At 42.7% G+C, this 23,744-nt stretch overlaps 1 protein-coding gene across 1 annotated transcript in view; it reads left to right on the top strand.

Annotated features, from left to right (window-relative positions):
• The window catches only part of DCDC1 (doublecortin domain containing 1), a 438,943-nt gene extending 427,795 nt beyond the window's left edge, over positions 1-11,148 (top strand). Inside the window, exon 31 of the mRNA XM_040258928.1 lies at positions 9,751-11,148. The gene's annotated coding sequence lies outside the window, so the exon portion shown is untranslated. The remainder of the gene's footprint in view (positions 1-9,750) is intronic.
• Positions 11,149-23,744: the final 12,596 nt, after the last annotated feature.

Here is a 23,744-nt window from a genome sequence, read left to right as displayed (position 1 = left end):
TGTTATATCTGTGTACTTATGGCAGGTTTATAAAACAGGACATGTTAGAAGTGATTCAAAATCCAGATGTAGTTTTGTGGCGTGATAACCCTGAATTTCCATTTTGTTCTTGATTGTTCATAATTACTGAATATTTTTTGTATGGATCAAGAAAACAAAGCAAACAAGCAAACCACAACAAAAAGGTAAAAATACCTCTGCTCTCTTTTGCAAGAGAATCACTTAGAAATTGTGGCCAGTGGCAGCAGCATTTGTAAGCTAACCTTTATTAATAGCCCCGTGTGCTGCTGAATGTTATTGAGACTTACAATTCACCCAAACAGTATGTTTTTTTCTGACATCATTTAGAAGGGAGTGATCAAACCACGTAAGTCCATGTTATTCTACATCTTCACAAATCAGATGTAAATGTCCTCAGTTAAATGGAATTTGGACCCAGTGGTGATCCTCAGTTGTTTTTATTAAATCAGTGGCTCTAGTTCCCTCCTGCCTCTGAGCAGATCTCAACGCCTCCTCAAGTGGGGTTTAGCAGAAAGAAGGAGCAGCAGTTTTGTTCTCAAAAAGCAATAAGAGAGAATTCTAAGTAAAAGGCCTGGTTTGGGGCTGCTTGGCCAAAAGCAAACGCAAAGCAGGATCAACAAAGACCACTCAGGTGAGTGCTGATGAGAGGAAAGTAATGAGGAACATTCAGTGGTTGCCTGCTGCCAGCAATAGTATTTCCTAGGTCTGTGAGTCTGTAATATGAAACACTATCAATAGGCTGTCACCCTGTGCCATGTGTCCAAATAGAAATATATGAGGAGAGAGGAAGTGCTTATGCCCAGGGTGTAACTGGGTTGGGGGAGGGAGGAAGAAAGGAGACAGGAAATTATATTTATATGGCAAGTACAGTGGTGATTCTGAATTGGATGTGCTATCATTCATTGTCCGCTGCATTCTTGTGCTGGTTTAGGGGTAGACAGATGGTTCAGTCAACCGCTGGATCGATCAGGTCCTGACTTAGCAGTCCGAGACTTCCCTGGTGGCTCAGACAGTAAAGAATCTGCCTGCAATGCAGAATGCCTGGGTTAGACCCCTGGGTTGGGAAGATCCCCTGGAGAAGGGAATGGCTACCCACTCCAGTATTCTTGCATGGAGAATTCCATGGACAGAGGAGCCTGTCGGGCTGTAGTCCATGGGGTCACAAAGAGTTGGACATGACCCAGCAGTGAACACTGTCTCTAGCAGCCCTAGAAGTTTTGAACTTGGGGTTTTAGCCCCAGCAGAGATTGTCCAAGAATGTCAGCTCTGGGCAGACCCTAGCTAGAACAGTTGAGGGGTCAATGTCTAGATGCCACCACCAGCAGTTCTTAAATTACCCTGCAGACTCTGCCAGGAAGAATGGAGGAAAGGTGGGAGACTTACAGAACGGCTAGGATTAGTGCCCCCAAAGCATAAGATTTGATTCTCTGTGTTCATCTCTCCCACTCTTTCCCTGCTTCCTTCCAGTTCTTCTCTCTCCTTGCCTTTCGGTCTTCTCTCCTCAATCTCTCTTAATTTTTCTCTTCTCTGTATGTCTTAGTCAGTCAGTCGTGTTCAACTTTTTGCAATCCGTGGATCGTTGCCTGCCAGGCTCCTCTGTCCATGGAATTCTCTGGGCAAGAATACTGGATTGGGTTGTCATTTCCTACTCCAGGGGATCTTCCTGACCCAGGGATAGAACTGAGTCTCCTTCATTGCAGGCAGATTCTTTACCATCTGAACCACCAGGGAAGCCCCTTTTGTCTTCTAAGGGCCTTTAAATCCTGTCTTTCATTTTAACAGTAACTCTCCCCGTAGCAATTTGTGGATCAGCAAGGGATGCTTCCATGATATGATTCTCAGAGTTTCCTGTGCACGTGTCGCCTGGGGAGCTTGATAAAATACAGAGTCCCAGGCTCAGTGGCGGAAATTTTTCTTCTGTACCACTGAAGTGGAGCAAGGAGTCTGCAGGTAGCAAGCCCCAGTCATGGAGGGTGGTAGCTGACCACACGTGTGGAAACTCGGCCAGGGTTCTGTGCTTGTCAGCTGGGCGTGGCTCAAGCACTAAACACCAATTCTGAGACACTGTGGCCCCTTTTACCTTGTTGTTCAGGGGCTGTGAAGGCAGAGAAGCAACTACTGCCTGTGTGGGGGTTGGAGTCTAAATGCTCTCATGCTTACTCCTCACTGTTTCCTTGAGAAAGAAAGGAGTTGGAAACTAACCACCCAGAGATGGTAACCCGGACGTAGACACTGGAGGAAACACGAGGGAGTTTGAGGTGCTGAAGCCTCCCATGTTAAATAAGCTGTCGTCAGTGCTGATAACATCTGCTATTTTAAAGGTCACAGAAATAATGTCAGGGCTATGGTACGTGAATCGAAGAGCAGAGTAATTTTGAAGGTGGGGAAATATCCAGCTTCCTACGGTTTTCTTATGCATTTTTGTATGTACAAACTGAGAGAGCTGTGGAACAGGGACAGGGGTCTTATTTACCAAAGTAACCCTTTCTCCCAGCAGATAAAGAATCTGCCTGCAATGCAGGAGATGCAGGAGACGGGGGTCGATCCCCAGGTGGGGAAGATCCCCTGGAGAAGGGAATGGCAATCCACTCCAGTATTCTTTCCTAGAAAATCCCATAGACACAGGAGCCTGGTAGGTTACAGTCCATAGGGTTGCAAAGCGTCCGGCATGACTAAGCAACTAAGCACATACAACCCTTTCTCCAGTGAGGGAGCTGCTTACTATGGGGAAGGCTGAGCCTCTCTCGTCTGTTTCCTCCAGGTTTAGTTAATACAGAAGCCTGAGCCACCTACATCCCTGGCAGGCTCATCTAACAGTGTACAATTCCATGGGATATTATTTCAGTTCAATAACAAGGGCTCTCAGAAAAATTAATTTTGAGAGTAGTTCTCTTGTCCCATAAATGAAATCCATATAGGTTGGGAGATACTTTCGTTCGAAGACAGAAGCTGTAAAGAAAATAAGTTTTTCGAAGACCTAATTCATACGTTGCTACCTCCAGATACTGTTCTGGGTACTGGGCATGTAAAGGTGAATGAAGTAGGTGGGTGACTACTTAAATAGTGAACAGGCTGGGATGTTGGGGTGACAAGCATGAGTTGAGGTGGGAGGGGTGGGCACCAGCCCAGACTGTGGAGGGCCTTGTAGGTCATGCTAACTAGTCTGGGTTTTTCTATTTTAAGTGCAGTGGTTAAAGGGAACTATTAATAACATGAAAGCTGCACTAGACATTGTATGTTAAATTAAGCTTGCTCGGTTTACATGTTAGAGACACACTCAATTTACCTCCGGAGGTGGAGGTTTGTTAGGAGGATTAACAAAGAAAGGGGAAAGCCTGGGAGAGGCCGGTACACAGGCTTCATGGTGGTTTCTGTTCCAGAGACACAGCCTGACTCTGTCCAAATGGACACCTCGTAGTCCACCCTTCCTCTTCCTCACTTCTTCTTTCCTCTGTACTTTTTTTTTAAGTGAATGAAATTTTATTAAGTCAATGGAATGTATTTACTTGGGATTTTACGTGTTATAATAGCTAAAGTTGTCCTAAATAGTGTATTCTACAGAGCAATATTTTTTTTTTCCAATAATGGATTCAAAGAATTTTAACTACACCTTCAGAATGAGAACAGTTCTCCTACTACAAGCTAAGTGATACCTGTCCTTCTCGATCTGTGAGTTTCCTAAGACGCTCACTTGTCTTCTCTCAGGGCTTCTGCTGCCTCACGGCTTCTGTTTCCTGCCTCCCTTTTGTATTTCTTTTGGCTCTAGAGCCACTCTACCCTCTGAATTACTTCCTTTGTGTCTCCTGATGGAAGACTGAATGGTTGGAGGCCAGCCAGTAGCTGCCTTTTACTCATTCGGTTAGATTAGGATGTCAGGGATCCCATGATACAAAGCACAGCTTGCCTGTGTAGGCAATGCTGGTGTGGGCTGATCCTTCCTCAGGAAGCTGTGGACCTGGCTGGCATTTGGGGCTCCATGGCATTTGCAGTATAAAACCCATAATTCTGCTCTTGTTATGATTCTTTTCTCCCTTCACCCCTGAGGGATGAAATTAGCATGGTATCAGCTAGGCTGACTCTGTTCCTCTTCAGTCAATAAGAAGCTTGTCCTTGGGTGCATCCTCAAATTTGACTTTGATGGTGTAACATTGGTGGTCTTTGCTATACAAGCAACATGACCTTGAAGATGGAATCTGTGACTTTGCTTACAATATCAGGATGGACTCTTAAGTTATACTTTTGAATACAAGCAAGTCTGTCTGAGGAAGTGGATTTTGCAGAGACATCCTGGCAATACTTAAGACACTCTGTCATCTATGGAATTTTCTCAAATCAATTCAGAAAGTCAAATACCTTTTTTTTTTAAATCAGACTTTTCCTTGCCTCTTGTTTAATGCAATCATTTTGATAGGCTGGATTCCATTGTGGATTTTGATTTTTGTTATCATATCTCCTTCTCTCTCCACTCTGCAAGGTCAGCCTGGCTAGCAACTTTCTCAATGCTGAAATGTGAGTTCTACTCACTGAACTTGACTGTCAACAACTGTGTTTGAGTTGCCAATCCTTGTTACATTCCAGGACACCCAAGGAGTGGTATTCCCTGTTAAATATTGCCCAGTTCCCATGAAAAAGTTGATCTGGGCCACAGTGATATATTGGACTAAAGCTGTGTGTTTAAGAGACATCCTAGGGAGGCATTCTCAGCGGCAGTGGGGAAGAAATCAGCGCAGTGCGCAAGACAGCATGAGCAGCAGGCTGCAGCCCTGCCCTCTGTCTCACTCCAGACGTGGCAACAAAAGTCAATTTTCATTTCAGCAACTTGCAGCTGCGTTTATGAGAAAAATGGGATGTGTCTATGGGACTTTTAAGTGCTTCAAAGTTGTTTACTTACACTTCAGCCACTGCCATTGCTTCCATGGACAATTCTGGTGGTTTTTCTAACTAGTCATGGTGTAACCCCAGCCTCACTCCTCTCCAATTCTTTATCCAAGTAGTAGCCAGAATGATCTTTCTGGAATGAAAATCAAATCATGTTACTGTCTTGCCTAAAACCTTCCAGTGGCCCTGGATGTCATCTAAATGTAGAATGCGCTCCCCCACGCCTTGGGAAGACTGTACTCTCCTCGCCCTGCAGTCTGTTTGGTCACTCCTGTGTTCACAGAGATTTGTATTCCACTCATCCTAAAAGTGCCCTTGGTTCCCTCAGATCGTGTGTTACCTATACATATTCTCCTCCAACAGCTTTCTGGGAAAAAGTCCCTGACCCCTCCTTACACCCAGTTCTGTTGGGAACTGCCTTCCATGTGCTCCTCCTTTGCTTACCTCAACTGTAGCACTTACTACTGTTGACATATCCTTTCTTCCACTGGTTGGTAAACTCCTTGAATGAAAGGCCAGCTTGTTCACATCTATATTTCCAGTGCCTGAATATTCCATATCATATTGTTGTAGCCATGCGTTCTGGGAAACAAACTCACTCAGAAGGACAATGCAGATAGTGGAGTGCAGTTTATTACACCAGCGGGCTCAAGGCAGAGTCTCCTCTTAGCCAAGGACCCCGACCAGTTTTGTGAAAACCTTATATACTCTAAGTGTATGTTTGGCCCAAACCCACCTCCCCAAATTCCCTAAAACTAGTCTGACCAAAGGAAAAGAAAGATACAGCCAAAGTTAACCCGTGATTCATATGCCTTAAGCCTAGGTAGTTAATTAACAGTGGACAATTATCAATAGGCCTGTGGTTATACCCAATAAGCATAATAGAATTTATGATTCTGTTTGGTTACACAGATAATTAGGGTATTCTTTTAGGCAACAGAGAGTCTAGGTATGAGCCCTTGGGCTCTTCCATCCAGGGGGTCTGGTTTTCCAGTTGGTATGTCATTTCCATAGATACTGGGCATATAGCTCAAAGTCCACAGTCCGGCCCAAGATGGAGTCCTGTTTTTAAGATGGAGCCTGTTCCGTCTGTTTCCTCTTTGAATATAGTAGGCATTAAGGGATGTTTGTTGAATGAATGTAAGGTTTAAGATAACTGGTTAGTTAAAAAAAGTTCCTGCTTTTTAGTAGAAACATTGAATCAGAGTTTGATTTGCTTGTAGAACTTTCTTCTCCTCACATGCATTGTTATGGACTAAATGTTTGTGTCCCCCACTCCAAATCTGTCTGTTGAAACCCTGTGCTCCAATATGATGGTATGAGGAGGTGGGATCCTCGGGAGGTAATTAAAAATACGTGCGATCATAAGGATCGAGCCCTTCTGCATGGGATTAGTGCCTTTATGAGAGTCATGAGGGAGCTTACTTCTTTGCTCTGCTGTCTGCCTTGTGAGGATATAATGAGAGGTCAGCACAGAAGGGAGCTGTCACCATAACGTGACCACACTGGCACTCTGATCTCTGACTTCCAGGGTCCAGACCTGTGAGAAATAAATTTCTGTTGTTTATAAGCCTATGGAACTTTGTTATAGGGCTTCCCTGGTGCCTCAGCCAGTTAAAATATTGCCTGCAATGCAGGAGACCTGGGTTCAATCCCTGGGTTGGGAAGATCCCCTGGAGAAGGAAATGGCAACCCACTCCAGTATTCTTGTCTGGGAAATCCTATGGACGGAGGACCCTGGTGGGCTTCCGTCCACAGGGTTGTAAGAGTTGGGTGTGACTTAGCGGCTAAACCACCACCACTTTGTTATACCAATCTGAGAAAAGACACACATCACATCCACCTACAGAATATATCACATAGCTTTCTTATAAAATAAGTCTTGTACTCGATGAGACAGTATAGGCTGATTATATTTCTTTTTTTAACAATGAAACCAAAGCAACGTTGATTATGTTCCCTTCTTTGCCCACTGTAACTTTCAAAACACTCCTAAGGCCCGCTAGAATGGAAAACACTCTTCTCGCATCATCGCCCAGATGGACCCTTAACTGCTTGCCTGACTTGGCTGCAGGCAGCCCAGCTTGGGAGAGAAGACATGTCACCCCCTTGCACAAGTGTGATGATTTGTGGCTGAGAAGGGAGAGCCTGCTCTCTGAACCACATGCCCCCTGGTGCAGGCAGGCTAAGGAAAGATGAATGGCATTATAAGACAGACATCTGAATGTTTCGTATTAAATTAGTCCCACAGAGCACCCATAATTCTCATTCCATAAATCACAAGGTAAAGTAAACCCACTCCCAGGTTAGGCTGTTGTGACTTTGGCCTGTGGTGTCACAGATAATCTGCGAATAGTTAAACATTTGTCTGAAATGGTAATAATTTTCAGCATACTTACTCGGTGGCAGAGAGGTGACCCAGATTGATCTCTGTTGCCAGAAACAGCATGTAAATGGGAGTCAGCCAATTCAGGAGATTTTGCAAACAAGAGTCGCCACCCCCTGGCCCCTCGGCCTACTCTGCCACTGCTGAGGTGAGCTCCTCCAGGAGCTGTTAGGTGCTCAGGGCTAAGATGAGCAAGCTTCAGCCCCCAACAGACAGCAGACTGACTGCCCCTTTTTTGAATGACGGTGGTCCAGCTCCGTTTTGAAGTCCACTTTCACCTTGGCTTGGTCTAAGCATCATAGAGCTAGGAAGGGCCTCAATTCCACAAAAGCCACATTTCTCTCCAGGCAAAGGTTTATTCTGAGGATATTTTACATGTCTTTGGATCTATTCTGGTTCTTTAATTTCTGGGCTGGCTCTGTGAGGAGGGGAAACCATAGAATGGAAGGAACATAAACTGCTGTTCATAAGACCATTCAACTTGATGCCAGCTGGGCCTGTTGGACCTGCTGCTTCCTCATCCATAAAATAAGGAAAGTCGATTCTTCCATCTCTAAAGTCCCACTCAGCTTTAAAAGTCTGATTCTGATTCAGTCGCTAGATGAGACTGGGCAACAAGTGTGCCAGCCACTATTGCAGCTGACCTGGGAGCCTGTCTCTCTGCTTGGCAGTCTTTATACAGGTGTTTACTAGGACCTGCATCCAGATTCTCTGCACCCACAGAGTTCCAACCCAGATTTCACCAGAGTGACAGAGGGAGGCCACGACACAACAGGGATGGCCGAGGACCAGAGGTGGTTCCTTCCAGGAAAAGATCTTGGTGTCAAGACCTGAGTAGAATCTTGCCTCCTGCACTGTTGGGCAAGCCCGTCGGTAAAAGCATCAAATAAGATCAACTATAAACATGGACGGGGATGGTCACTAACACTGTCAGAGCATATGCATATGGCCAGGCACCCTGCTGGACTTTCATACTGTTGTTGTTGCTTTCATTCCATACTCATGACCACCCTTGGAAGTAGGTGGTTTTTTCCTGCTTCTGCTTTTACATTTTAAGAATGGGGAAGCTGAGTTCCTGAGAAGGTGAAATAACTTGCCAAAGCCCTCAGCTGGTCAAAGGAAGAGCTGATATTTGTACCCAGATCTGTCTAATCACATAGCCTGTAGAAATTTCAGATATGGTTATTGGCAATTCTAAAACTGGGTTCAATGACTTCACTGGATGCCTTTAAAGAATAAATTTATGGTTTAGTCACTGCCTGCTTAGAAAAGTTCCCTGATGACAGCTGAGTCAGGCATAATGAGCTACATTGGACGCCCAACCTGAGGGAGTAGGAGGCACTGCCTTGTTCGTAGGAGAGGAGCCTCACTGGCTTATCAGGACGTGATAAGCCCACTAAGGTATCTCACTTCTCTGCCCCAGTGGCTGTAGTCATCTGTGTATTAGATGCTAGGGCTAGTACCATAGGCTGGAGGCTTAAACAACAGACATTTCTCTTCCCACACTTCTGGGGTCAGAATTCTGACTTCCAGGTGTCAGGAGGACTGGCTCCTCTGAAAGATGTGAGGAAAGGATTTGTCCCCTGCCTCTGCTCTGGCCTCTGGTGATTTGCAGACAGTCTGGTGTTCCTTGGCTTGTAGAATCATCGTCCCATTCTCTGGCTCATCTTCATGTGGCATTGTCCACATGTCCTGTGTCCAAAAGTCCCCACTCATATTGGATTAGGGGACCTCATCTTCTTTAATTACATCTGCAATGACCCTATTTCCAAATAAGAGCGCATCCTGAGATACTGGGGTTTAGGACTTTGACATGTGGATTTTTGGTGGGGAGGCACAATTCCACCCGTAACAATCAGTAATGAAAGTCTGAACCCTCACTCACACAAGCACTTCATCTGAGCACAAGTGCTCTACCATTAAAGATTGCAACATTCTCTCTTGATGGCATGTCTCTCTCCCTTTTATGTCTTTCTTGTTTCTTACTAACACTGAAGTCTGATATTAATGGAAAAACCATTAAAAAAAACTATTATCCTATGAGGTAAAGTGAATGCACTCAACTGTGAAAGGAAGACTTATCGATCAATTTCAGTTAAACCTTGCTTGTCTGACACTTTGCAGCTAAGGAATGTGTTTTTATTGCCTGGCCAGATAGTTCAGATTTCCGGTCAGTCTTAGTAAAGACCCCCTTTTATAACAATGATAAAATTTTATCACAGAGCTATGAAAACAAAATTAGATTTCATAACTCACATCAGGCCTTGAAGGCAATGCCTCTATAAATTTTACAAACCTTATCAACTTTTAATGCACCTATTCTGACAAATATTTTTAAAGTAGCAACTTCTGTTGAACTTCATATATATGTGCATTTGTATATAAATAAGTGTATATATGTGTGTATGTGTATAATATATTTATCCCCCCTCTTTTGTCTTTCTTTCTCTCTGTCCCCCTTACAGGAAAGAAAACTTTCTCCACCTACTTGGAAACAGAAAACCGTGATAGAAAGTCCAATTATTTAGATTGCTGAAGACTTCGAATTTAGGAAAATCCAAAAGAAATCTGAGTAGTTTACTTAAAAATTTAGTGCTAGAATTTATCCTTCAAAATAACTGTGCTTTTCATGGGCAGACACTGATTACTTATCCATAAATTCACAATAAGACATAATTAATGGGCAGTGTTAGCCACAGGGATTTTGTATTCTAGTGAAAACCTGTATACACTCAGTAAATTTTCCATTCTATAGCATGGACTGTTAGGGGGAAAGATGCCTATATACCAAGCACATGTTTTTTTCTCTCCAAGTAGATGATAATTGCCTAGGGGGCTGCTGCTGCTGTGGCTAAGTCGCTTCAGTTGTGTCCGACTCTGTGTGACCCCATAGATGGCAGCCCATCAGGCTCCCCCATCCCTGGGATTCTCCAGGCAAGAACACTGGAGTGGGTTGCCATTTCCTTCTCCAATGCATGAAAGTGAAAAGTGAAAGTGAAGTCGCTCAGTCGTGTCCGACTCTTCGCGACCCCACGGACTGGAGCCTACTAGGCTCCGCTGTCCATGGGATTCTCCAGGCAAGAGTGCTGGAGTGGGTGCCATCGCCTGAGAACCTTATTTTTACTTACTGGGGACAGGGCTCAGTGACAATGCCCAGCAGCCCCACGACCAGAGCAACGTGCTGGGAAGAAGGTTCAGCCAACTTCCACCCTTGTGCTAAACCACAAGCCAAAATTACAGCAGTACAAGGGGAATAGAGGGTCTGCTGTATAGAGTTTTATTTCAGTCAGCTGTTAAGGAACTATAGTCCTCAGAGTCAAGTTAAATCGAGTTATAGTTAGTCCTTCCTGCTTTTCAGAGGCAAGAAACACTTCAAAATTGAGGAAATGAAATAAATTTCATGGTGTAAACTAGGCATCACATATTCTTAAAATGTGTCTATGATGATTATACATTTTGGTCTCAAATGCCATGTTAGAAGAAACATCCGAAAATTATGTGAAATGACTTATGGATGTATTGACAACATTCAAAACCTCAGTAGACTGTTGTAAAGGAGTCATACTGTTTCGGTTCATGTACTCCTTTGAGCATTTTTGGAAAAGCCATAAACTTACAAAATGACATACAAAAAATAATTTTCTCATACCGTTTCATGGCGTTCACAGACCCACCAGAAAAACATTAGTGAACTTCCAAACTGATAGAAAATATTTCTGAAATCTTTAAGGTTTGCAGGGGGACATAGGATCCATACCTCTCAGTGGAACATTTCAAAACATCAGCAGAGGCAGATTCTAACTTTCACTGTGGTAATGTTACCTTGCTGTATTAAAAAATGATAAACCATGATGATTTCTTAACATCTTTGACTGTGGTTTTTGCATCTACGGATCTTCAGTGGGAAAAGATAAGGAAAGATAAACTTATTCAAACCGTGTTGTTCATTTTGGGCATTCCTTGGAGAAAGCACTTATTACCTGGAAGGAAAAAGCTAATTAAGTCGACGTTTCTTACAATCACAAAGCCATTTTTACTTGCTGCTCTTTTAGACAGAAGGGAATACATGCTGTTTCCCTTTTGTCTGTCAGGAGAACAACAGGGAACGCTGACAGCCCAGGAAGTTGGGAGCTGAAACTGAGCAGATGAGTGGCTGCAGGTGTTCAGAACCTGCCCCGAAGTCACTGCTGCTCAGCTGAAGGGAAACAGGGTGTCCTGAGAACCCCCATTTGTGCTTTTACCTCTTCCGTAAAATAGCGACATTGTCAAGCGTTTAGATGCTTGGATTATTTTATTCTAAGTCATGTTACGACTCTACTTCACTTAATTTAGTCAGTGTGTGCTGTACAGTCAGAAACAATGTTAAAATGCTATTTAACCCCCATTTAAGGTTTCGTTTAGAAACTTCCTTAAAACAGTTAAATCTTTATATGAAAATAAGTTGGATTCTGATTTAACTTCACTGTCCTTGGCTGGAGTTCGCCAATTAGAAGAGGACAATGGATCTGAAACTAAAGATGCCTGCACAGTGCCCTGAGTGCTCTCTGCTGTGTTCCCAGAGCCCCACATGGAGTCTGCAACACAGTAGGTGCTCATTAAATCTTTGTTAAGCATCAAATGAGGAGCTGAGTTTCAACCCTTACTGTGCTTCTTACTACCCATGGGACATATCTATTTTCTCATCTGTGAAATGAGAATAATATTTCCTTCTACCCTCCAAAAGCTGTTTTTTGCATCAGATGAGATAAAGCATGAAAAATCATTTTTTCCTTTTTGACCTGAAGAAAGGAGTAATCTTCAAAATTAGACATATGATCGATCTCATGCAGATATAAAAGAAGTAAGCACCATTGTATTCTTATAGGAGAAAGAGCTCACAGACTAATAATTCAAAATAAGATAATATTTGTCATTTATTTATTTGCTGCACTGGGTCTTTGATGTGTCACACGGGATCTTTAGTTGCGGCTTGTGGGATCTAGTTCCCTGACAAGGGATTGAACTTGGGCCCCCTGCATTGGGAGCACAGAATCTTAGCCACTGGACCACCAGGGAAATCTCAAGATAATTTTTATTTTATAGAATTTTAATGCTGAAATGAAGGAGGGGACTTCTCCATTACTAAAAGTAAAGGACAACCACACTCCAGGACTTAAGGCATCAAAATTATGGGCTTGCTTTCATTCATGTGTGCAACATAAGACATCTCAGACTTGCCCTGTGGCCAGTAGGGGAAGGGTTATATGACACTCAAGTAAGTTGGGAGAAGGTACCTTCTGATCATCAATAGGGGTTGCTGCTGCTGCTGCTGCTAAGTCGCTTCAGTCGTGTCTGACTCTGTGTGACCCCATAGACGGCAGCCCACCAGGCTCCCCCGTCCCTGGGATTCTCCAGGCAGGCAAGAACACTGGAGTGGGTTGCCATTTCCTTCTCCAATGCATGAAAGTGAAAAGTGAAAGTGAAGTCACTAAGTCGTGTCCGACCCTCAGCGACCCCATGGCCTGCAGCCTTCCAGGCTCCTCCGTCCATGGAATTTTCCAGGCAAGAGTACTGGAGTCGGGTGCCATTGCCTTCTCTGCCTCAATAGGGGAGAGGGGGTCAAATTATGTAGTTGAAAGTTAGCAAAAATTATTTTAAAGGGGTGTATTGATAACATATATTTAGAGGATTCTGGTTTACTCAGTATTTGAGCAGCAAGGAATATCCTATCCTCAGAGGAAGTTTGCATTGCTTATTGATGTAACGATAATGAAATTTCTGTGATATTCCAGCACTGCTCTGGAGGCTATGTCAAATGAGACACTCTTAGTTCTTGCAGACCTTACTGGCCTACTGAAGGCACACGACTGATTTAAAAAGGAAGCAAATTAAGAGGTAAGGAAACAACTGGTGATAAATGCTATGAAGAAATGAACATTGGATAAAGGGATAGAAAGTGACTGGACAAGTTGATATTCAAATGCACATGATTGTCAAAAACAATTTGTTCATTGGATTGAGGAGCAGCATTATAAAAGTATCATTTTCAGAGAATAGTAGCTAATTTGCTACTTTGAAAGCCTCCTTTTTTACAATTCTGGGAAGAGCACAGTGGACCTGGAGTTAGTAAGGAAGGAATTACGTATGCTGTTCTCATCAAGCTGTGTGACCTTGGGAAACTCACCTATCCTATCTGTATCTTGACTACAAACTGGCAAATGTAATCTGATTCAACAGAAGACGCTAAACATTTCGGTGTGCTGGCTTCCGAAAGAGGTGAAGTCTGACCAGTGTTGAGATGTCTGCAGAAATATTGCTGAGTTTCTGTTTCTTTCTCTCGGTGGCTCAAGAAAACCTTGTTATCACTGTTGCCACCTCCACCATCACCACCAGGCTGTCAGAAGGGGACATGTCACCCACAGGTGGATGTGCAGATGCTAGAGGCAGTGAATACCAGCTGCGAAAATACCCACTTTGTATATGGCACTATGCTAGTTCTTTACATTCATTAACCTGTTCAGTTCTCACAAGTAGTATCAGCTCCATTTTGCAGATCTGGAAACTGAGGCGCTGAAGAAGGGGCAAAGTAAAGCCTGATGCTGAAAGCTTGGGCCACCATTCCCTTTGTCCATTCGAGGAGTACTAATTTCTTAAATTAATTAATTAATTTGAGTACCTACTATGTGCTAAGAACTTCTTTGATCAAGTTCAGTTTGGCATTCAGAGGATAACCCTCCTCTGGGTTGAGAAAAAAGAGTGTACAGCTGAAGAAGAAAAAAGAGAGCAACTCTACTTGTTTCTTTGATTGAACTCAGGAGAAACAACATTTTTTTTTTTTTTGCTATCACTCTTTGAGCTTCTAGAAGCTCTCTGTCTGCTCTCTGTTTGAACTTGGGCGAATATAAAACTTACATTTTCTCTGTTGCCGGAGCTTTCAGAATCCCAAAGCATTTGGTTTAGATTAAATCCGTTGACCGAGGCATTCTAATTCGGCTTCAACACAGATGATCCCATCACCTGTCGCCATATCTAACCTAACTGCTTATTACAGTAACAGAGTACACTCGTCTGGAGGCCGGGGCAGGGCCAGAGGAAGGAGGTCACGCAGGTTTAGTGGCCACATGTACACAGCAGAGTGGTGTCCTTTCAGAATCTAGAGGAGTGGATTCATAAAATCCAATCAGGAGCACGTGTGTGCATTTATATAAGCTTTTTTTTTTTTTTGCCTGAATCTAAATTATAGAGATTTTAATAGCTCCAGTAATTAGACAAGTATGAAGTCTACCCCATTATGTTCCTGTGTAATATCACACTCCCCAGGGCCCACCTTCCTTGCTTGCTGGGCTCCCTGCTTGGGCCCCCTGCCCCTTATTTTCTACCATAGGGAAGCAGTTTTCTTTTCAAAGAGCTCACTGTTCACATTGTTTTTGTTCCTTCAATCCGGAGGTTGGATTTGCTTTCTCAGCGGTTTCCCCATTGCATTGCCTGGTGGTGTAAGGAAAGGAGAGTGGGGACGTTGGTTTGCATTTCCCATTATGCCTAGCACACGCGCGGGGTTGCACAGTGGAGGCCATCACGGCACAGAAGGCCCTTAGCACCTTGACCGGCACTGGCCAGACCCTTTCCAATGTCTTAAAGCTAACTCTGCTTCGAAACCTCTTCCCAGCTCAGTTCCCGACTTTAAAGAAAACAGGACAAAAATATTCAGATTCACTCTCTTAGATCATGAATTCTTTTATAGAAAACTTCGAGCTTCCTGTTTGCCTCTCATTATTTTTTTCTCACGTTTTCTGTAACTTTCTATTATCCATAGTCATATTTCACTTCATCAGCAGAGATAAGCTCCCTGCAGGTGCCGAGGGCTGAATCTTGATATATATTGGACATCTTGGATGTTTCTAATTGTTGTTTGCTCTAGAACTATTAAAAACAATCTTTTGGTTATTTAAAATTAAGGACAGGATGTGCCATATTACAAAAATAATGCAGTTTATCTAATCAAGAGATTGACTTTTTCCATATGCATACACATATTCTCCTAGGGGCTGTCAGAAAGCAGCTTTCATCACTATTTGTTTTGGGGGTTTTAATTTTTTTTTAATCCTTGAAGATATTTCCAAAGAATTTAATATCCTGAGGTGGCCTTTTCTTATTCAGTCCCCACCAAGAAAGAAAGAAAGAAAGAAGTTAGAGTGAGGGGGGAGGAAAGGAACGAAGGAAGAAAGAAAAATTCAAATAAAGTATCTTTTCTTCGCAAGGATCTGAAAATTGTCACCTGAAAGCAATTCTAGAAGTCTATGACGTTGGCCTCCAGGCTGCTTAGAAAAAGAAAAGAGCATAAAATCAAAATCCTGTAATTGACTTCGTTGTAATTGGCAAACTGATACACTCTTTTCTCTCTCTCTGGAGTGGGTATCAGACAGACAGAAACAGGGGTGTGGGCGGCGGTAGGAGGCTTGAAAGTCAGCAGTGTTTTCTGAGACTCTATCTAACATCTTTTCTACAGAGACAGATAAAAGGATAATGAGCTGAGGTATTTTTAAAGGATTCTCACAATTCGCAACTCAAATAAATCTAGTATTAGAGCACGAGTGTTTTTTAGGCTGTAATGACTGAAAATGTAAGCTGAATATTTTGCTTAAACAAGTAAAGACGAAGGGGGTAAATGAGCAAATTAAAATGCATGGAAACTGCCTCTGCCTCGGCGGCTTCCTCTAGAAGAGAATGGCTAATTCATCCGCGACATATTCTTGTCACTCCTCTGGAGAAAGGCCGCCCCAGGAGGAGCCCAACCGTTCAGCTTTTTGCTTCTGGTCAGGATTGATTCCAGATGTGGGAGGTAAACGCTAGAAAGGGTTTGGAAAATGGAGTGGAAATGAAAAATCCCGCAGGCCATTTGAGTGTTGATGACAGATGAGGTAGGTATTTTCAGGTAACTAATGAACTTGCTGGGAGCTTGGAGAGGGCTCAGTCCAGGGGATATTTAACAGGCAGGAAAGACCAGCTGAGGTAGTCCAACTGCTTCCAAGCGCCAGGAATGGGGGAGCATGGACTCCTGAGTGGAACATGTAAAGAGCAAATGCTGAGACACGGCTACATATGTGAGCTGAATTTAAGTCTTCTTAGAGCTAGTTCATCGTTTGTAAATACCTGCTTTTTTCACCTTCCTAGTATCTGAATAAAGCATCTGCCTGCAATGTGGGAGACCTGGGTTCCATCCCTGGGTCAGGAAGATCCCCTGGAGAAGGAAATGGAAATTCACTCCAGTGTTCTTGCCTGGAGAATCCCATGGACAGTACAGTCCGTGCGGTCATAAAGAGTTGGAAATGACTGAGGGACTAACACTTTCACTTTCATTATTGCATTTATTGTGACTATTTCATTATTTGAAGAAATAATGATCAAGTATTCACTATGTATAAGTCAATAATGGGGAATAAGAGGCAGAATATTAGAGTGAGTATAAGCACAGGTCCTGAAGTGACCCAGACTTGGGTTTAAATACTGATTCTGCCACTTCTTAAATTGATATTGAGTAAATTATTCTAAATCACAATTTCCTTATCTTTTAAAAATGAGTATAACATTGGTATTTATTTTAATAGAGTTGTGGTGAGAATTAAATGAGGTGATGTATATAAAACCCTTAGCCTAACACTCAATTAATGCTCTGTAAATGTAACGTTAACATGATAACTACTGTTATTCTAGGAATGGAGTTTGGACTAGCAGGTGATACATAATCCCAGCATGGAAAGAGTTTGACCTTTAGCAGTGGAGATTTTGACTTGCAAGACTTTCATATTTTTAATGTGTGTGTGCTAAATTGCTTCAGTCGTGTCTGACTCTTTGCGACCCTATGGACTGTAACCTGACAGGCTCCTCTGTCCATGGGATTCCCCAGGTTACTGGAGTGGGCTGCCATGCCCTCCTCTAGGGGATCTTCTCGACCCAGAGATCCAACCCACATCTCTTAACGTCTCCTGCACTGGCAGGTGGGTTCTTTACCACCAGTGCCACCTGGGAAACCCTTCATATTGTTAATCGATGCCTGCTACTATCAACTTGTATGTTGGTATTTTAGTTAGAGTTCTTGGTTGCAAGCTATGGAAATTTGCTATTGACAAATAAGCAACCAGGAGATCACTGGAAGATTAGCAGGAGGCTTACAGGATGGGGGGATACCGGCCTTGAAAATAGGAAGCCCAAGAAGCAGAAGGCAGGAAGCAGAGCAAGGGGACACAGAAGCCTCTGGCATCGAGGACAGCCAGGCAGGTGAGTGGCTCTGTATCATTCCCAGGTCACAAAGCCCAAATCCCAAGTCTCCAAAGAGATGACACCTATTTGACTAAGCTCAGTTTACATGTCCAATCCTGACTGTGCAAGGGGGCGGAAAAAAGAAAATCTGTAGAAGATCAGCCCTGAAATTATACTCTTACTTCAACCGTGGACACGAGAAGAAATTAGGATATTATAATAAAGGAATATTTACTCTGGCAGCCAAAGCCCATAAATGTCCATCACTCCTGATCTAGCCTTCTGTAACACATTCCATAGAATTTTCACTTTAGGCCACGTGTCCTCGAGCATAATGATCATGTTGCTGGCGGCGCATTCCCAGGTCCTCCGGGCTGCAGAAGACTTGAAGGCATCTGCCAGTTTGTCTTGAGTGAAGGGACCAGACGATTAGAGCTCAGATGGCCACACACAGTGGTACAGGCTATCCACTACACAGGAGTGCCCAGCTGAGAAGGCAAGTGGGGGCTGGAATTCATCTCCTCTCACCACACTCCTGCCCAGAGGAAGAGGCTCCTTCTTGCAATTTCACGAAAGACACGGCTATCTCGCTGAGCCCTGCAATTAAAGAGTACATCAGCCCAGAGCAGTTCCTTCCTTTTTGCTCAGTCCCTCAGTCATATCTGATTCTTTGCAACCCTATGGACTGTAGCCCACCAGACTCCACTGTCCATAGAATTCTCCAGGCAGGAATACTGGAGTGGGTTGCCGTGTCCTCCTCCAGGGCATCTTTCCCAGCCAGGGACTGAACTCATGTCTCCCATGTCCCCTGCATTGGCGGTCAGATTCTTCACCACTGCACCACTTTTCTAATTTGTACCAAGGTGTTTTAGGGGCTAGTGGTGGCCTTTGCTAAATCCCACATCACCCAGAAGCAAAGGAATAAAGGAAGAAAACAAGGATGGCTGCCTTCCTCCTTCTCTTGCCTCTATCTTCTTCTTATTATTATTTATCTTCTTCTTCTTCGTGATCCTAGAACAAGCGAATCTCAGGATTGGATGAGATGTGGACAGTCTCCTCAGCCAGATACTTGTCCAGTGCTTGAAATGTAACCCTCTCTCCTTCCCCCCAACATAATACCTATGACAACTAGTCATCCAGATTTAAGCACTTCCACAGACAGGAAATTTACCACCTTCCCAGACAGATCACCCTAAGGCAAAAACTTCTTTATCTACCTACCTGAAATATACATGCTTCTGACTTTTAGTCGCTCTGAGCCTACAAGAAACAAGCCTAACCCTTCTTCCACTTGAGAGGCCTTTCCATAGTTGAAGTCTAATGTGATGCTTTTCCAGCATAACTTTCTTAGACCTTGGGCAACATAATTTCATGATATAGCCAGTCAAAAGCTCTTTGAATTCTCTCATTTATCACACTGTACCTCCCTTAAACTGTGCCATTTAGCAGTAGCCAAGCAGCATCCAAATAAAGCCCATGACAGTATTAATGATCATAAGTCATATAATAATACCTAACTGAGCTAAATTTAAAACTGATAAGCATTTTATTTATGATACTTAATTTCTTCTGTACATCTCTTTCAAAGATTCTGTTGTTATCTCCTTTACAGATGAGGGAACAGAGGTTCTGAGAAGTGAAGTCACTCACCCCAAATTCTCGCCACTAGTAAGTGGTAGCAATGAGATTCAAACCTGGGTGTCCCTGAGACTAGAGCTCTCCCACTCTCTACTTCACTGTACTTCTGTTAATGTTGCTGGCACTCTATTTGCTTTTTTTTTTTCGCTAGTCTTCCTGACCTGTTCTCACCAAGAGTTCACCAACCTTTAACAACCTGTCTGCTGACCTGCAGTGCTAGGGCTCTCATTATTGGCTCGTGTCACTTGCATGAATCATCTTTGACAGAGATTGTACTGCTGGATCCTAGGATTAACAGTGTATCAAAAGGAGGGGAAGGTTGTGGGGGAGTAGGAAGTGTTGTGCCTACACTTGCATGAACTCTTTTTTTACTCTTTAAAACATCAGGTTTCACTTTAGATTCAGATTTCTTGGGAGTTTTGATTTGTTTTCCATGGAGTGGTTTGGGGAGCCAAAAGGCAATTATTTCTTCCACCAAGATGACAGAAAAGTAAGCCATTCAGCTCAGCCCTTTAACTTCTCCCCCTTCACTCAGATAATCCTGGGGGTGATCTGAATGAAGGTCTTCACTGGATTTTCACTTTGGTGGACACTGGTCTTTTTCACTGTCACTGTGTCTGTTAGGGAGCCCTTGGTGTCATGGATGGTAAAGAATCTGCCTGCGATTCGGGAGACCTGGTTTTGATATCTGGGTCAGGAAGATCCCCTGGAGAAGGGAATGGCTACCCACTCCAGTGTTCTTGCCTGGAGAATTCCATGGACAGAGGAGCCTGGTGGGCTACAGTCCATAGGGTTGCAAAGATTCAGACATGACAGTGGCTAACATAAACCTTTTTCACTGCTTCAGGCCTGGTCCTTATGGAAATGATTTGAGCACACCAGCTGTGAAAGGTGAGCAACTCACAGCCAACTCCAGGTGAGTACGAAGAATACTCCCAGAGCCCTTGGTAGCTGATGGTAAGATTGATCTTTAGTCAAAGGAAAGATCAAACTGCTTCAACAAGCTTCCTGCTGTAGATGCTACAATCCTCCAACAAGTCCTAGAATTCTAGAAAGTCAGTGAGCTTATATCATCTAGCAGAGTGCTCTTTGTCCTTGAGGAACAGAACAATCAATTCCATTAGTATTATCCCAAAGAAAACATGGGTGAAACAGTGACATCATGCTGTAGAATTAAGTGGCAAAATCCGGAATGTTCTGAAGTAATAACTCTCTGCTTTCTGTCCAGTTTGGTTCATTATTCTTAGTTCCAGCTTAGAGCTCAGCACATAGTGAATAGTCAATAAACATTCTTCGAACATCAGCCCTCACCAAACACAGAGGAACTTCAGAGGTGCCTAATCCTATAAGAGGTTGTGAATCGTTTAAATTTGTTATCTACTTTGAATTCTGAAGTCTGATTTTTCTGTTTGCTCCAAATCTTAATCACCTTAGATAAAATAGGCTACTTTTTATTTTGCATCAGCTTCTCTTTCAACTACCACCAATGATAACTCAAAACCAATTCTTTTGATGCTGATATTTTCTGATACTCTCCTTTTATATCTCTCTTGGTAGAATGTTTAAAGGGAATTTCAAATCTGATCCCTTTCAAGCTGAACCTATGCTGAAGATATGATGTTACATTTTAAACTTAAGAGCTCTGCCTAGCTCAGATTTGTCTCTGGGACCTCAAATGTTAGGAAGAAACTGCTAGATTGTTAACTTATAAAAGATTAGTTTTACTTTTTGTATGTAATTCAATCCACTAGGTGGCATCTCAACACACGGAAAGCCAGATCTATGTATTGGCGATGAATCCACTATACTGTTTTTAAAATAGGCTTTAAACTGCACTGAATTATTGGGTTGTAATATTATTGAAATGCTCAGCGTTTGTGAACTGGAAGATTCTGTGGTGAAGGACCTACGTTTCTGTATTAGATAGGAGATTTTTCTAATAGAATCCTGCTGCTCTTTCTGATGGGGTGCTGTTCTGAAATTGCATCCAAGGATGGAAAAGTTACTCCTACCAGGTAACTCCAGTTACTGTGATATGTGATTAAAAGATAAATACGCCAGCAGAAAATGTGACACAAAGGCATCTAAACAAGCAATTAACAGGCTCCCTGGTGTCATTCAGGACAGATTTAGATATATAATAAGACTCTCTTCCAGCATTCGGCATTTCCAGACTCAGGAAACATCCATCTGGTGGAGGAAGAAAGTGCAGTCCCTCCTCAGCTGGTGACACTTCTATTGAAATGACCCTCTAAGAGGTGGGCTTTATCCTATTTGATTAACTAGCCATTTGCCAAGAGGACACATTTAAGACCTTCTGCCATCTTTCAAATTTAACAAAAGGATCTTTGAGTCATATGCTTTATGCAGTAATATTTCATTTTCATCTAAAAAAATTTTAGTTCTTCAAAAAATTTACCAAAGGATCCTAGAATTTATGAAGGTTTCTTTGACTTCATAGGCCTGGGAAATTACCCCCACCTGCTCTTGCTGCACCCTATTTCTGCCATCATTGCTCCTGTTACACAGGACTACACTGTTTAGCACTGTCTCCCCCTCTAGACTGTAAGCTCAGTGAGGACAGAGAACATGACTGTCATGCTCACCGCTGTATCCCTGGAGGGTGCATACTGGTGCATGGTACTCCCAAATATCTGCTGAATAAACAAATGATTTTCTAGGGAAGAAAAAAAGAATGCACTGACTTCTAAACTAAAAGCCCTGAACTGTTTGTGAGGGCCACTCTATGAGACACAATTCGAAGTTATTCCTCCTTTCCCTGCTCTCACACAAATCCAGTCTCTATGATGATGGTGCTTCTGGTCTTTTGATTTAAATCATCATGAGGAGCAAATAGCATCCAAAGGCTGCCATCCAGAAATAAATCACGACTGTTCAAGAAAACTGAATGCATTCAATTAAATGAACATTTATTGACACTGGTAGATAATGAAAAACCAAACTTTACCTGAAATATTTGGTATTCTATCCTCACCAAGATGTCCCCATCCAAATCTCTGCTTCTCTTTCTTTAATTAGATACAGATAGATGTATAGGAAATTACACATTGCAAAACAAAACAGGATACATTGTAAAACAAAATGTTTTTCATAATTTTTGTCACAAAAAGACAACCTTGCCAACAGGACTAAAGCTTTCGGCTGCTTCTGTCAAGGAACTTTGACAAATAGTCTTTGTTGCAGAGGTCATGAGTCTGGGCTCTGGCTTTGTACCAACTGGACTGGAATTCCAGTTGGAACCTCCACCAGTTCCTGTCTTGAGACCTTCAGTATTTTACTTAACATCTCATGAAACTATATTTTAAAGATGTCATCTATCTTATACAGTTTTGGGGAGGATTAAATTAAATGATGTGTATAAACACCATTTAGAATAGAGGCTGACCCAGAGCAAGAGATCAATAAACATTAGCTATTATTATCATCCTCATTATTATTGTTATTATTATTAATACGAGTGGTTTTTCTTAGAAGTCCTGTGTAGTCAGTGACAGCCAAAATGAATATTCGATCGGTTCCCTCATATATCTTTAGGTTCTATCCATTAGATTCTGACATAGTGGCTGTAAATAGTTTTAAATGAGCCCCAGGCATACCTCAGCCTTGTGTGTTTAAACCAAGAGTCAAAGAATGATGATCCACCTCCTTTTTTTTCTTTTTGGATGAACTTCTTCTCTCTATTATTTCCAAGGTAGGGATCTAGCCAGTGCTTTCTTCTCTCTCCTCCACTCCACTTACCTATTCATTGTATAATATGCATTTATAACTGAGTACTAGGTATTGTTCATTCATGGATTCTAGCCTAGAAAGTTTATAGTCTGGACAGGAAGGTGAAATAAGCACACACACAATGCTGTAAGGAGACTCAGCAAGTGACGAGGATCAGAAGGGATGGACAGGACATGGGAATTCAGAGGAGGTGTAGAGTCACTGCTATTTTGACATTCACGATGTATCCATAGAGATAGAGACATGCCAGGGAGGGAAAAAGAGAATGAAAGTCACCATTCTTGTGCATAACGAATTTGGAAACTTGGAAAGAGAGAAAACTAAAGCCATGAAAGAGCTTGGGCCATGTCCCAGCTCAGCACCATGCCTGGCCCTCAGCAGACTACCAGTTGAAGAAAGGAATATGCTGAAGGATATCTGTAAACACACACACAACCGCAGGCACCTCCATGCCTGGCTAATGATCCTTTGAAGGAAGTAAATGAAAATAGTACTTACTGCTTTACTGCTGAGTGCTCGAAAGATTTAGAAGGGCTGGCACAGGCTACTTTTGTTGGTCCCTATAACGTTTGGCTTCTCTAGTGTTTTGCTAGGGCTGCCATAATGAAGTATCACACAATGGGCTGCTTACACAACAGAGATTTGTCACACACATCTAGAAGCCAGAAGTCCAAAATCAAGTTCTTTCTGAGGGCTATGAAGGAAAGATCTATCCCAGGTCTCTCCACCTTGCTTATAGATGCCCATCTTTCCCCTAATGTCTTCATATCATCTTTCTTCTATATGTGTCATCTCTGTTTTCAAATATCTCCTTTTCACAAGGACATCAGCCTTA

The sequence above is a fragment of the Oryx dammah genome, unplaced genomic scaffold (genome assembly GCF_014754425.2).
Source record: "Oryx dammah isolate SB20612 unplaced genomic scaffold, SCBI_Odam_1.1 HiC_scaffold_17, whole genome shotgun sequence".
Lineage (NCBI taxonomy): Eukaryota > Metazoa > Chordata > Mammalia > Artiodactyla > Bovidae > Oryx > Oryx dammah.
This window is presented reverse-complemented; position numbering and strand designations above follow the sequence as displayed.